Consider the following 14197-nt stretch of genomic DNA (forward strand, 5'->3'; position numbering starts at 1 on the left):
ATGTTTAGATTTAATATGAACAACTACTGTTTCCATTTTCAGTTTCTCTTAGCAGTTTTCAGGAGCTTCAATCCATTAATTCTCAAATACATCCACAAATCACTTGGAATATCTTAATGCGTTGTATAAAGATAATTCCTCCTCTGTACCCATCATCACCACTCTTCCCTTAAATTGTGGGATATGTTTTTCTGAGACTGTGGCTTTAGTGTGTACAAGAAAAATTCAGTTGTTATCCCCTCGTTTTGGAGAGTAAAAATCATAAGAATGAGGAGCATTATAGTATCTAATCTTGTCCAACAAAAACCTAGGTAACTTTGGAAGTTTTCTTCTCTGTCCCCCACTCTCCCACTTCTGTGTGTGTATAAGTGTGTTTATTGAATAAAGAGCCTTTTATTTTTATTTATTTATTTGAGATGAAGTCACACTGTCATCCAGGCTGGAGTGCAGTGGTGTGATCTCAGCTCACTGCAGCCTCCACCTCCCGGGTTCAAGCGATTCTTCTGCCTCAGCCTCCCTAGCAGTTGGGACAGACTACAGGCACATCCCACCATGCCCAGCTAATTTTTTGTATTTTTATTAGAGACAGGGTTTCGTTTGTTGACCAGGCTGGTCCTGAACTCCTGACCTCAGGTGATCCACCTGCCTTGGCCCCCCAAAGTGCTAGAATTACAGGCGTGAGCCACTGCCTCAGGCTGAATAAAGAGCCTTTTAGATAATGTCTTGCCTGACAAGTTTAAAACAACTTTCTTACCAGATATGCCATAGTAAAAATCTCCAAGAAATTTTACTTAGGCTATATCTCAATGGGCCATTTAATACTATATCAATAAACTTTATCACATAAGTTTATTGGTGCTTATCAGAAAGGGATTTGAGCCAGGGTGTTTTAAGATGGTTAGTATCTTGAGTGAGAAAGATCTCTGTTTTCATTAGCCTTCTCAGAAAAAATTCCCCCTATTTATCAGGAATGCAAATGTTTCAGATTGAAGCGGGTACCCAGACATAGCTCAACATTGCACAAACAGGTGCCAAGGGGAATCTGTTTCCTTTTCTATCTAACTCCAACTCCTTTGAATTTTTTTGACAGGTGCTTAGAAAAACTGGGATTGACAGAGTGATACAGTTTGAGTTATATGTTGCCATAGAAAGAGGCAAGTTGGCAACGAATAATTATTTCGGTAAATCATTTCAAGATAGTTTTGAGGAGGTCCTCAAAGCTTAGTATTATACATAGAGCAAGAGGATTATATGAAGTATGAAGAGAAAATTTCTTCTGATTTTCTAAGGAAGATATTGTTTAAGATCCAAGACTAGAAAACCAGTTGAACAATGTAATAGTAGTGCTTGAGCGAATCAAACCTTCTGGTGTGTTAAGTTTAAATTCTCAGGAGGATCGGGAAATCCATGGAACCAGATGGCTCCTAATTGTTTACAAGGAGAAAAGTCATGCAGAGGTTGAGAATTGCATTGGTATTAAAACCTATAGGGTTAAAAAAATTATAAAATACTAATGTGGAGTTTGGAGTATTTCAACTGGTAATCAAATACAGAATGTTATGAGATAGCTGATGAGATATTCTTTCGTTTGATTTCCTCAAATAAATAAAGGCTGTTGGTGGTTCCATCAAGATAGTTTTGCGTGTAGGGAAATAATTAGCATGTGTTTTATTTCCGTTAACATATGTTCGTAATTGCACCCATACACTTCCTTAGAAGGGGAAAGTTTGCAGGCCTCAGAAATGACATTTGTACTTCCATAGCAGAATTCAAAACCAACACTATAGAAAGCATCTATAGCTGCCTTAAAGAAAAAAATTGGTGAATCAGCCAACGGTGATGGGAAACATGGGGCCTGATAGACTTGTCATATCTTGTTACAAATGTTCTCAAAAAAGCATTATTCATGTGCGTCTGGTTCCTATGACTAGATATCAGATATCACCAAGTCTCTGTCACTGAGGAGCTTATAGCTTAAAAGGGGGACTTTTAAATAAGTAAACACACTAGTAGACATTAATCAGCTCACCAACCCCAAAATATTGGAGCATTAGGAGAACAGAATTCGAATCTTGGCTCTGGTACTTAAAGTGTGATTATGGGAATGTGTTTTAATTTTAATGAACATCAGTTCCCATTTCAGTTAATAGCAACCAAGCTTCCGGGTAAAAATTCTATGGTTATCCTTTATGTATCTTTCCCCTTGCGTCTTACTGCCAATTTAGCAGCAGGTCCAATTGATCCTACTTTCAAACAGACGTGACTACTTCTCTCCCTTTCACAGTGACATCCAAGGCCCCAACATCTATTGCCTAGACAATTGGCCTCCAGTCTACTTCTACTTTTGTCTTCCTCCCCTTGATCCCTGTTCAATTTTTTCTTGGTTGAATAGCCATATTGATCCTTTCAGTATACATTGGATCACAATACTATCTTGCTCTAACCCCTTCAGGTCCCTCCCATTGCACTGGACTATACAAACTCTTGGCTGGGCGTGGTGGCATATGCCTGTAATCCCAGCACTTTGAGAGGCCAAGGTAGACAGATCACTTGAGGTCAGGAGTTCGAGACCAGGCTGGCCAACATGGTGAAACCTCATCTCTACTAAAAATACAAAAATTAGTCAGGCAAGGTGGCATGTGCTTGTAATCCCAGCTACTCGGGAGGCTGAGGCAGGAGAATTGCTTGAACCCAGGAGGCAGAGGTTGCAGTGAGCCGAGATCATGCCACTGCACTCCAGCCTGGGTGATGGAGTGAGACTCTGTCTAAATCTATCTATCTATCTATCTATCTATCTATCTATTGATAGATAGATATAGATATATCTGGGATTAGCGGTGACCAGCATCCAAGATGACCCTCAATGACCCTGCCTGCCTCTGAGTACCCACACTCTTGTGAAGTTCCCTCCCTCACACACTATGCCAGGGTTAGTCTGTTTGACTAACTCTGGTTAGTCAAAAACAAAAAACAAGGAAACAAAAAAACCCAAACTCTTCAGTATGCCCTTCAGGGCTCTGTGTGACCTTGCCCTGTCTACCTCTTCTGCCTCATCTGAACCTTAGCCCTTTCCACACCCTTCTCATTCTGCTACAGTCATCTAGCTCTTACTGTTCTATGAGCAGCTCATTTGCTAAGCTCATTTGTTCTTCAAGGAATGGCTCCATTTCTCGAGGGATTCCCATTTCCACTGGCTGGTTTATCATTATCATATAAGCTCCATGTCTAACTCAAGTGTTACCACTTCAAATGGGTTTTCACCATCCTAGCTAAAATAGCAGCCACTGTCTCTCTTGCTCTGTTTTATATTCTTCATGGCAATATTGCCAACTGAAATTTTATTATTATTATATTAAAATATTATTTATTTCTTACTAGAAGGTTAGTTCTGTAATGTCCAACTTTTCCTGTCTTGTTCACTATTGTTTTCCAAGCACATAATTGATACCCATTAAATGTCTGTCAAATGAATAAATAATTTTTAATGGGGATGATGAATAAAATATTATTTTTTGAGGAAGGAATAAAAGAACGTACGTATATCTGTAAATACTACACTTGATCTTAGCCAAAAGGCCGAGAAGCGATATGTATATCTATAAATACTTAAAAACTATGAAGTACTACAATATTAATATTCATAGATATATAACTAAAAGGGTTGGATGGTAAACGAAGTACTTGGACATGTTTCTGGTAAGTTTCTCTATGAGCTGGGACATAAGTTTTACATTTAATCCTATTTTCTATGTTAAAGGAGGATAAGTGAGTTTTACCCATTGAACAAATAGACCCATTACTCACATTTCACAATTAGCTGCTTTATGCGTATTTGACCAATGTTGCACTTTAAGCAATTACAGATAACACTTAGTCCTGGACTTACAGATGGTTTGACTTATGGATGGAGAACACAGTAGAATATTGTGTTCCCAATAATTCTGCCTATTTACAGAAGCAGCGTTTCCATCCTTTTCATTAGTTAAAAGTGAATAGTTTTTACTAATTAAATTAATATTTAATATTTAATTTGTGCCAATTAAATATGCAGAAATTCTGCACAACCCTCAACCCCCTTTTGTAGATTCTGATATGACAGTTGATATTATTTATATGAGCAATGATAACTGTCAGGGCCAACGTGGGAAGCAACCATGTGACATACTAATACAATATTTATCCTCTGTCCCAATTTTCTGTTTAGTAGGCTCTCCAAATTATCACTCATTATGTGTCCCAAAGCAGAAACCAGTGTAGGTAGCATTACTAAACTTAGCAAATAAAAATATGGGATGCCAAGTTAAATGTGAATTTCAGAAAAATGAGTGCTTTTCTAGTATAAGTATGTCCTATGCATAAGTATGTTGGGGTACAGTTTTGCTAAAAATTATTTATTGTATATTTGAAATTTAAATGTAGCTGGATATCATGTATCTTATCTGGTAAACATATATATAGGATATAGCCAGTGACATAATTCCTGATGCCATCACTGGTCCTTTGGCTCAGACCACAGTATTTCTAATATCAGCGGAGCACAGCTAGATTGTTCAACTGTTGCATCTGTTAAGGTGGTTAGAAGACGGTATCTCATGGAACAAGAATATGTACTATGCCTTCCTTTGTCTAAGTGCCTTTAATATGTTTCCTTTTATTTGAATAACTTTGAGTGAGACATAGACATAAAGGAGAGTTTTCCTATGATGCTTGACTAACTCTGAATACTTCCTGGAATTTGTAAGATAAACTTGGTCATGATAAATTAAGTGATCAGTTATTGCTCCCAAGGTTTCTGTCATTTGGGTTTAGGGTCAGAGGTGGATTTTCTGTGAAGTTAAGAAAACTATAGCTTCAGGGCCGTCACTCGCATAGGTCACTTCCATGGCCCCATGCCTAATTTTGTATTCTTTTTCTTAAATACAAAAAAAAAAAAAAAAAAAGAGACCTCCCAAACTCTATAAGCACCATGAAAACCTGGATTCTATCCCCTCATCCCCCACCCGTGTCTAGGGATAAACAGTCTAGCACGCTAGCTCTAGATAATTGCTGCTTTGGATAATTTCCAGATAAAATGCCCAAATTGACAAGACAAATGTTTTACATGTAAACAAGTTGCACTTACTTATCTTAGGCCCCCAACAACCTGATTCATTTCAGCTATTGGCTTTTTTCTTTTCTCTATGGTCACAGTTATCACAGTATGCTCTCAGGAACATGGGGGCAGAGCTTCAACGTTAAACAGATCTTTCTGTTTTCCTTTTCACTGGGAGATACCTAGTTCAATGTTCCTGTAACCAGTTGTAATATATGCCAATCTCAAAGTTAAATTCTGGCTCTTTAGGAGGCAGCTTTCATCTGAAGACCTGGGATCTTCAGATTATCACTACGTTATCACTTCCCCTAATTTAACAGCTGCTTGTTTTGCTTTACTCCAGTCCTCAACCCCTAGATGAGGTAGTAGAGATCCACTGCTGTTTTGTGGAACACCAGCAACATGGACACAAAGGCAAACTCCAGCTTTCCTCACACCTCTTAAAGAGAATTTTGAACCCTACAAGTCTAGATGGCCCTGGCCTATTCCCTGGGGGATATTTTTTCCCCATAGGCAGGGCTGGTGAGATATTATGTTGGAGTCACCCGGGGCCTATTCTTATACCTCTTCTCTCTTTTTTTGGGTACTTTCATTCCCTTGGTAATCTCATCTTTCGTCATGGCTCTAAAAACCATCCAAATGTTGACGGCTCCCTAGTTTATATCTGGGAAATAATAGGAGGGTTTAGAGTAAACAAGTGACCCAATACATGCGTGATTAACACATGCTTAAAGGATCAGCCCCGAATTCTCCCTTGACTCAAAACTTATTCAACTGTCTATCTGGGTGTCCTTTAGGCATCTCAGACATACTGTGATCACAGCTGAGCTCCTGATCTTGCCTCCAAATATGGTCTTCCTGCAGTTTTCTGTATCTCGATAAATGACAACTTCATCTTCCCACTGTTTCAGGCCAAAAATCTTGGAGTCATTTCTGACTCCTCTGTTATTCCCACATTAGCTGTTCAAACTATCTAAATAACAGTCTACCTACTAAATACCCTTTGTCTCTACCTTCAGAATATATCCAGAATCTGATCCCTTCTCAGTATCTTCACAGCAAACACCTGGCCCCAGGCCACCTCATCTCCTACGTGGCCTTGTAATTGCCTCCTAACTGGTCTCCCTGCTTCTGTTTTCAGCCAACTTTAGTCTGTACTCAATGTAGCAGTCAAAGCAGTCTTTTCAATACATAAGTCAGAGCATGTTAGTCATCCTCTGCTCAAAAGCCTCCAAGAGCTTCCCACATTAATAGGAATAAAATCCCAAGTCCTATAATGAATGGCCTGCAAGGTGGTACCTGATCAGACCCTCTGCAATGACTATTGTTCTTGTCTTCTAAAATTTTATCCACCACCCACTCCCCTCCAGCTTTGCTGACCTTGCTGTTTTTCACAGAAGCCAAACATTTCCGCACTTAGTGCCTTTCCATTGGCTGTTCCATCTGCCTAGATTGCTCTTCCTTCAGGTGTGTCTATCTGTGTGTGTGTGTATGTGCGTGTGTGTGTGTACATGCTTACATGCTTCCTTACCTCCTTCAAGTACTTTCTCAAATGTTACCTTCTCAATGATCACCCCATTTAAAATCGAAACCCGCCCTCCACAATTGTTAATCCTTGTTTTGATTTTTCTCCATAGCATTCATTACTTCTAAGATAGGTTTTTAAAAATTTTTTATTCTGTCTCTTCCAGTTAAATATAAGCTCCATGAAATCAGGTTTTTGTCTGTTTTCATTCCTGCTGTATCATTCCTAGCATTCAGAATAGTGCCTGTCACAAGAAATGGAGGGCACTCAATGTATATCCATTGAATGCATAAAACAGGATAAGAAAGTCTTAAACCTTTGCTTAATGTGTCTTCATCAATCCTTAAAGGGTTCAAAAGCACTCAACCCTCTTTCTCTTCTTTGGACTTCCCCTTATGGGGTGTGTGTGTGTGTGTGTGTGTGTTTTCCAGCTAAAACCTAATATCCTTGAGTTACACCATTAAGAGAGTTGCAGCTAGCTCTTCAGAAATCTTGCATCTACTGAACTCCAAGAACATCATTTATTCAGTACCCAAGGATGGGACATAGCCAATGATGATGGGAACATTTTCGGGAACTGTGCTCACTCACATAGATTTTTGTTCATGGAATAAGTTTCTGAAGGTCTGTTTATCAGGGCAAAACTTCAGTCCTGTATCAACTAACAATCCCATACAGAAGGGTCATTGTTTGTATTTCTCCAAAGCCTGGTCAAAGGTAACTTTGACTAATTTGATTAAATTGATTGATAACTCAAAGTAAATCATATCACCAAAACACTTCTCATTCCAATGCTTGATAGTTATGGAATTTGCTGAGACCACCCACTGAATACCCGTTCAAATGAATGGAATCTCACAAAGCACACATAATCATTTCTGACTTTTGTAGCCATAGGGATACATTAATACCTGTGCCTCATACTTAACTGAAAATCACCAGTTGTCTGCTGAGTGGTTTACTGCATGTCAAATCTGCATGTCAAATCCAGTGTAACAGACTATTTTACTACTTCTATTCAGAATTTCCTAATTCATAGACATTCTAATTTTATTTGTCTTTTTCTCTCAAATACCATGATACGGTGAAAGTCTGAGCTTTTGTTTCTTAATATTTACTGAATATTAAGACACATAGAGAATACTCTACTATACATAAATGCATACCGCTCAATGAATTATCCCTGGATGAACATTGCTGTAAAACTATTCAAGTTAAAAAAGAATATTTCCAGTATCCAGAAGTCTTCTGATGTCTCCTCCCCATCACTACTCCCTTCTTCCTCCCCAATGTAACTCTTACACTCATTCTAACACTGCAGTTCAGTTGTGTCTCTTTTCCAACTTTCTATAAATGAAATCATTCTATATGAATCTTGCATCTGGCTTCTTTTGTTCCATATTATGTTTGTGAAATTCATCTATATTATTGAATATAATAACTGTGGTTCATTCAGTATTACTGCTTCATAGTATTCCACTGTATGAATTTATCACAATATATTGTTTCTAGTTTTTCATTTTTATAAATCATGTTGCTCTGGGCATTCTTGGAAATATTCTTGGTTACCATGATCCCCTTTCTGTTGAATATACACTTTGGAGTGCAATATCTGTGTCATAGGTATGTATATGTTCAACTTTAGTAGATAATGTAAGCAGTTTTCCTAAATTATTGTCCCAATTTAACTCCCACCAGCAATATAAGAGACATCCTATTGCTACATATCCATGTCAACAATTAGGATTATCTCTCTTCTTTATTTTAGTTATTCTCCTTCGTAAATAGTAGTGGTATCTCATTGAGGTTTTAATTTGCATTTCTCTGACTCCAAATAAGATTGAAAATATGCAGATATCCTTTTCATGAAGTGTCCACTCAAGTATTTCCTTCTTTTTTCTATTGTATTATATATCTTGTTACAGTTAATTTGTAAAAGTTTAAAAATTATTTATCTGGATACAAGTCTTTTATTAGTTATGTGTGTTGCAAATATCTTTCCTCACTCTGTGGCTTGTTTTTATAGTCTCTAAATGGTATTTGTGTTGAAAAGAAGTTCTTAATGTTAACATCCAATGTATCCATCTTTTCTTATGAATAGTCATTTTTGGTCCCAATTTATCAAATCCTTACCTATCCTAAAGTCTTGAAGATATTATCTATGTTATAGTCTTAGATTATCTTCTAATTGATGTATTACTTTCTCTTTCACACTTTTCACAGTTAAATCTACAATCACCCAGAATGGATTTTCATGTGTGGTGGGTGGGAAGGGTCATTTCTTTTTTAAATCATCAACTTTTTAAAAAAATTATTTTTATACTTTAAGTTCTGGGATATATGTGCAGAACATGCAGGTTTGTTACATAGGTACACAAGTGCCACGGTGGTTTGCTGCACCCATCAACCCATCATCTACATTAGGTATTTCTCCTAATGCTATCCCTCCCCTAGCCCCTCACCCACTGGCAGGCCCCAGTGTGTGATGTTCCCCTCCTTGTGTCATGTGTTCTCATTGTTCAACTCCCACTTATGAGTGAGAACGTGCAGTGTTTGGTTTTCTGTTCCTGTATTAGTTTGCTAAGAATGATGGTTTCCAGCTTCATCCATGTCCCTGCAAAGGACATGAACTCATCCTTTGTTGTGGCTGCATAGTATTCCATGTTGTATATGTGCCACATTTTCTTTATCCAGTCTATCACTGATGGGCACTTGGGTTGGTTCCAAGTCTTTGCTATTGTGAACAGTGCTGCAATAAACATACATGTGCATGTGTCTTGAATTGACCCAGCATCATTTGTTGAAAAGACTATATTTTGTGTGGATTTCAACTTGAAAATTTTATATAATAAATATTGTATCTATATTTATAACTATGATTTCTCTTTATATTTGTAAGGCTTAACAATTAGGATATGCTATCAATTTATCATTTTAAGGCTGATTTTGTCTTTTTTTTTAATGTTAAAGTATTTATTTTACCTCAATTGTTGGAAGAACTCATTGGTTGGAGCAGCTAAACCTAGATCTTTGTGGAGAGATAATGTAAAAAATCTGTAATAGGTATTTGATTTTCTACTTAAATCTATTCACTGATTACTAATTTGCTCAGTTTATTTTCTGGAGTCAATTTTCAGTCATTTATATTTCTCCAGAAAATTATACATTTAAAGACATGTTTTATTTTACTAATATAAGGCTACATTTAATATTCTGTTAAATGTCTAAACAATTCTTGTAAATACTGTTTTTCATTTGTAGTTTTGGTATGATTTTTGTTTTCCTATTGTTATGGTCTGTATATTTTATAAAATGAATGTCTTTGATTCTGTTATCTATTGCTGTGAAACAAATTACTCCAACACTTAGCGGCTTAAAACAACAAACATTTAGTATCTCATGCAATTTCTGAGGCAAGGAAATCTGGGCGCAGCTTGGCTGGTTCAGCATCTCTCACAAAGTCACAGTCAAGCTTTTCTTCCTGGGCTGCCATTGTCTCAAGGCTTGGCTGGGGCTGGAGAATCCACTGTCAAGCTCACTCACTTGGATACCGACAGAGCTCGATTCCTTGCTGGCTCTTGGCTGGAGGCTCCATTTTCTTTCTTTCTTTCTTTGAGACAGATTCTCCCTCTGTTGCCCAGGCTGGAGGGCAATGGTGCGATCTCGGCTCACTGCAACCTCCTCCTCCCGGGTTCAAGCGATTCTCTTGCCTCAGCCTCTGGAGTAGCTGGGATGACAGGCGCGTGCCACCATGCCCAGCTAATTTTTTGTATTTTCAGTAGAGATGGGATTTCACCATGTTAGCCAGGATGGTCTTGATCTCCTGACCTCATGATCCACCCGCCTTGGCCTCCCAAAGTGCTGGGATTACATGCGTGAGCCACCGCGCCCTTATCATGTAGTCCTCTCCATAGAACTGTTCACAATATGGCAACTTGCTTTTCACTCCTTTCCCCTTCTCACTCCTCTTTTCCAGCAATAGATCAGAGAAAGAGAGAGAGAGAGAGAGAGAGAGAGAGAGAGACAAAGACACACAGAGACAGAGAGAACAAGAGAGCTTAAAGTGGAAATTACACTCTTTCAAACTCTAATCTTAGAAATGACTTATCATCACTTCTACATCTGCTATTGTTCAAACAGACTAACCCTGGTATAGTGTGTGTGGGAGCAGACTTCACAAGAGTGTGGGTATTCGGAGGCAGACAGGGTCACTGAGGGTCATCTTGGAGGCTGGTCACCACTGATCCTGTTATATATATATTTTATATATATATATCATATATTTATATACGATATATATTTTACATATATATATCGTATATTTATATACGATATATATTTTACATATATATATCGTATATTTATATACGATATATATTTTACATATATATATCGTATATTTATATACGATATATATTTTACATATATATCGTATATTTATATACGATATATATTTTACATATATATCGTATATTTATATACGATATATATTTTACATATATATCGTATATTTATATACGATATATATTTTACATATATATCGTATATTTATATACGATATATATTTTACATATATATCGTATATTAATATACGATATATATTTTACATATATATCGTATATTTATATACGATATATATTTTACATATATATCGTATATTTATATACGATATATATTTTACATATATATCGTATATTTATATACGATATATATTTTACATATATCGTATATTTTATATGTATTATATATATATTTTTTATATATATTATATATATATATATTTTTTAAGACAGAGTCTCATTCCATCACCTAGGCTGGAGTGCAGGGGCACGATCTCGGCTCATTGCAGCCTCCGCCTCCTGAGTTCAAGCAATTCTCCTTCCTTAGCCACTGAAGTAGCTGGGACAACAGGCGTATGCTACCATGCCTAGCTATTTTTTGAATCTTTAGTAGAGATGGGGTTTCACCATGTTGGCCAGGCTTGTCTCAAACTCCTGAGCTCAAGGGATCCACCCGCCTCGGCCTGGGAAAGTGCTGGGATTACCATCGTGAGCCACCACGCCCAGCCTGATAATATTTTTGTTGTGAATTCTGTTTTTTTCTGATATTAATATTACTTTCTACTTTTGATTTGTGTATTTACATATATATGTTTACATGATTTTTATCTTTATATTTTTAAACTTTTAAAATGTCACTATTTGGCTGGGCGTAGTGTCTCAGGCCTGTAATTCCAGCACTTTAAGAGGCCAAGGCAGGTGGATCACTTGAGGTCAGGAGTTCGAGACCAGACTAACCAACATGGCAAAACCCCGTCTCTACTAAAAATGCAAAAAAAAAAAAAAAAAAAAAAAGTTAGCAGGGCATCGTGGCACATGCCTGTAATCCCAGCTACTTGGGAGGCGGAGGCAGGAGAATCTTTTTAACCCAGGAAGCGGAGGTTGTAGTGAGCCAAGATCATATCACCATACTCCAGCCTGGGCAACAGAGTGAGACTCCGTCTCAAAAAAAAAAAAATATATATATATATATATATAGATGTATATATATATTTAATTAAAATGCCACTCTATTTTAGCAAAATATGGGTTTTGTTCATTGAATCTGAAAGTCTTCAGTTTTCCATAGGAGAACTGAAAACATTTAAATTTACTGTCCTGACACTTGGCCTTACTTCTTATTCCTCTTATTTCCAAAAACATTGTTGAACTATATTTGTGTTTTTATTAAGATGACATCCAAACAGGAGTTTAAAATTTCTTCTATATAATCATGGAACATTCTCTGAACTGGCACATTGTAGACACTCAATAAGTATTTGTTGAATCAGTGATACAGATAGATGGATGGTTGGTTGAAAGATGAATGATGCCACTTTGCTAGGGGAGGTGACTGTAGGACTCCCTCCCTCAAAGTAGTCTGTTAAACAGGGAAGTAGCTGCTTGGTTATCTGGACAAGTATTCACTCCATATTTTGAGCTAGACATAATCATTGAAAAAGAGCTAGAATGCCTTCCTATTGACTTCTTGGCCTGCTGGGCATTTTTGCTTCCTTCTTCCCCAGCCATCCAATTTTTTAAGAAAAATTTTCTGTTTGCCAGCTTATTTCTCCAACTCCCCTACTCCTTTGTCTTTCCTACCCTCTAAGGAGAGTCTAGGTCTCACAGGTGATCTTTTGTAGCTCTGTGATGCCTAATAATAGAACAGAAAAGGAGATGGGGAAGAAATGACAGAAAGACTAAAGAAAGGAATTAACTAGCAAGTTTAAGAGGAGCTGCCTAAGGATGCAATGCAGGAAAAAAACAAAAACAAAAAAGATGGATGGAGAATACATGCTGAAGGGACTGAAGTCAAGAGGGAGAATTTGGGCTGCGAGTCAGCCAATGAGAGATTCCAAAAGGAATAGAGAGTGCTGAGAAGACAAAAGCACATGTAGCCTGATAAGGGCATGGTGACCAGGAGCTCAGATCCCTCAGAAATTAGTGTCTAGTTCATGCCATCAGGTAAGCTACTAAGACTAGCAGAGATGCAGCCTGATATAGGAGCAATCCAGATGGATAATGGAGGAAGGAGCTGATGAATATCTGTTGCAGCCCTGGGACTGGTGCAGAAGCAGGGGTGGAGTTCCTCCTATTAACTTCCCCTATTGTAGATTTCCCTGGGAAGAGATGCCTCTTGGTACAGTGGAGGTACTCCTCCTTGAATGTATCCAAGTGGCACATTTGGCTCCTTGAAGTGGATCCTAGTGGCACATAGGATAGATGGTGGTAGAAACAGAGATGTGCATCTCAGAAGGACATGTTGTTCCAGCTGCTTATAGTTCTGCCAGTAGATAGCCTCTAGGGCTCAGCCCCTTCAGGGATTGTTTTAGCTGCAGAGGTGCAGCTTAAACAGGTGGCCTTAAGGTGGCCCTTAACAAGTGGCCTTAAACAGGTGGCCTGAAAAAGGTGGCCTTAGCTAAGGCCACCATCCCCATCCCCTCAAAGGTTGGCATGCAATGACTGATGGAGGGCCATGTTCACCCTAAGTGAGGCAACTCCAACAGGCACCTACAGCTTCCTGTGGAGCTGGCTAAGGCAGTCAGGTCTGCATCACAACCTGACTTCTCCCTCTGCTCAATTGTTTTCCCCTTCTTTTCACAGCTGTTGGTCCCAAGGGATGCCCTAGAAATATACTAAACACTAAACACGGTCTCAGGTCTGTTGTTGGACAACTCAACCCATGGCAGTGCTCTGTAAGACTAGGGAGATTTTTGTGGGGTTGAAACTAGTAGAGAATATGAAAGCCTTTGTTGTTTTGTTTTTTTTGCAGATGCAGTATTCTGAGAAAGGGATTAACATGATTTAAAATGGTGGCCAAGAAATATGATTCTTGTTGTTGCATTGGAAGGCCTGGAAGTGTAAGAGGCTAAAATATAAAACAGACTGGGAATTTGTTTCAGGAGTCTAAGAATAAAATCCACAGGCTAAAAGAGGGTTGCAGTTGGAGGGAAAAAATGTACTTGCTATTTTTCAAAAAAGAATTGGAAAGGTTTGGTGTCAACCTGGATGTAAGGATGAAGACAAGCCAGCTAGAATAAA

At 38.0% G+C, this 14197-nt stretch overlaps 1 long non-coding RNA gene and 1 pseudogene across 10 annotated transcripts in view; one reads left to right on the forward strand and one right to left on the reverse strand.

Moving 5' to 3' along the window:
* The window catches only part of LOC112130070 (uncharacterized), a 348783-nt gene that overhangs the window by 180098 nt on the left and 154488 nt on the right, over window positions 1-14197 (forward strand). The window lies entirely within an intron of this gene.
* On the reverse strand, window positions 3486-3588 carry LOC112130849 (U2 spliceosomal RNA; annotated as a pseudogene).

The sequence above is a fragment of the Pongo abelii genome, chromosome 1 (assembly GCF_028885655.2).
Source record: "Pongo abelii isolate AG06213 chromosome 1, NHGRI_mPonAbe1-v2.0_pri, whole genome shotgun sequence".
In the NCBI taxonomy this organism is placed as follows: Eukaryota; Metazoa; Chordata; class Mammalia; order Primates; family Hominidae; genus Pongo; species Pongo abelii.